Below are 2,417 nucleotides of genomic sequence, written 5' to 3'. Positions count from 1 at the left end.
TACAGAATCTTTGCAGTTTCATGAGGTCCATTAATGAATTGTTGATCTTAGTGCCTGTGATATTGATTTCATCCATTTTTTCTGCAAATTTCATGTTGTCATTTTTAACAGGTAATCAATACTCGATTGTGTTCTGTTCAGAAAGCCATCTCTTATACCAATGTGTTCAAGGCTGTTACCCACTTTCTCTTTTATTAGGTTCAGTGTGTCTAGTTTTATGTAGCAGTCTTGGATCCACCTGGACTTGAGTTTTGTACATCGTGATAAGTATGGATGTATTTGCATTCTTCTACATGCAGATAGCCAGTTTCACAGGAACCAATTGTTGAAGATGCTGTCTTTTTCCATTGTTTGTTTCTAGATTCTTTATAAAAAAATCAGCTGACCATAGCTGTGTGGATTTATATATGTGTTCAATTAGATTCTACTGATCAATATGCCTGTTTTTATGCCTATACTCTGTGTGTGTGTGTGTGTGTGTGTGTGTGTGTGTGTGTGTGTGAATGTGTGTTTATTTTTTCACTATAGCTCTGTAGTACAACTTGAAATCAGGGATGGTGAGACCTACAACAGCTATTTTATTGTTCAGGATTGTTTTCCCTATCCTGGGATTTTTCGTTTTCCATATGAAGTTGAAAATTTTTCTTTTAAGATCTGAAAATATTTGTGTTGGAATTTTGATAGCCATTTTATTGAATCTTAGATTCCTTTTGGTAGGATAGTCATTCTTACTATGTTAATCTTAGCAACCCATGATCATAGGAGATCTTTCTATCTTTTGATATCTTCTTCAGTAGTTTTCTTCTTCAAAGACATGAAGATTTTGTCATACAAGTCTTTCACTTGCTTGTTTAGAGTTATTCCAAGTTATTTTATATTATTTGATGCTATCATGGAAAGTGTTGTTTCCTTGATTTCTTTTTCAGTCTGTTTGTTATTTGCATATAGGAGAGCTACTGATTGTTTTAGTTAATCTTGCCTCCAGCCACTTGACAGAAAGTGTTTATTAGCTGTAGGAGTTCTCTGGTGGAATTTTTTGGATCACTTATACATTCTATCATATAATCTGCAAATAATGATACTTCAACTTCTTTCTTTACAATTTGTATCACCTTAATCTCCTTCAGTTGTCTTATTGCTCTAGCTAAAACCTTAAGTACTATGTTTATGAGATATGAAGAAAGTGGACAACCTAGTCTTGTTCCTTATTTTAGTGGAACTGCTTTAAGTTTTTCTGTATTTAATTTGATATTACAGGCTTCTATAAATTGCCTTTATTATGTTTAGATGTGTCACTTGTATCCCTAGTCTCTCCAGGCCTTTTATCATGAAAGGGTGTTGGATTTTGTCATAGGCTTTTTCAGCATCTATTGAGATGATCATGTGGTTTTTTTTCTTTCAGTTTCTTTATTGGTGGTTTGCATTTATTGATTTTTATATGTGCACCATCTGTGCATCTCTGGGATGAAGCCTATTTGATACATGGTGGATGATCTTTTTGATGTGTTCTTCAATTTGGTTTACAAGTATTTTATCGAGTATTTTTGCATCTTTGTCTCTAGGAGAAACTTATTTTCTTTCTTGTGTCTTTATGTGATTTAGATATCAGGGTAATTGTGGACTCATAAAATGAATTTGGCAATATTCCTTCTGTTTCTATTTTGTGGAATAATTTGAGGAGTATTGGCATTAACTCTTCTTTGAAAGTCTAGTAGAATTATGTGCTAAAATAAGCAGACTCTGGGCATTTTGTTGTTTTTGTTTGGAGAGTTTCAATTGCTACTTCTACTTCACTAGGGGTTATAGGTCTATTTAAATCATAGATTGGTTCTTGTTTTAACTTTGGTGAGTGATATCTACACAGAAAAAATCCATTTCTTTTAGATGTTCTAATTTCGTAGAGTACAGGGTTTTAAAGTATTACCTAATGCTTCTTTAGATTTCCTCAGTGTCTGTTATTATGTCCTCATCTTTGTTTCTGATAAATCTTTTACCCTGAAGTAATGTATATCCTTGATATTGAGGTATGTTTCTTGTATGCAGCAGAAGAATGGATCCTGTTTTCACATCCATTCTGTTTGTTTGTGTCTTTTTATTGTGGAATTGAGACCACTGATATTGAGAAATATCAATGACCAATGATTGTTGATTCCTGTTACTATGTTGATGGTGGTGGTTGTGGTTGTGGTTGTGTGTGTGTGTGTGTGTGTGTGTGTGTGTGTGTGTGTGTGTTTCCCTTCTTTTTTGCTGTTTTGATTTTGCTGTTGTGATATTATTTCCTATGTTTTCATGGGTGTATTTAACCTCTTTGTATTGGAGTTTTCCTTTTAGCACCTTCTATAGGGCTGGATATCTGGATAGATATTGTTTAAATTTGATTTTTATCATTGGCTGTCTTGTTTCTCAGTCTATGGTAC

Source organism: Peromyscus californicus, unplaced genomic scaffold (genome assembly GCF_007827085.1).
Source record: "Peromyscus californicus insignis strain IS unplaced genomic scaffold, ASM782708v3 Scaffold_10__1_contigs__length_136768540, whole genome shotgun sequence".
NCBI classification, from domain to species: domain Eukaryota; kingdom Metazoa; phylum Chordata; class Mammalia; order Rodentia; family Cricetidae; genus Peromyscus; species Peromyscus californicus.
This window is presented reverse-complemented; position numbering follows the sequence as displayed.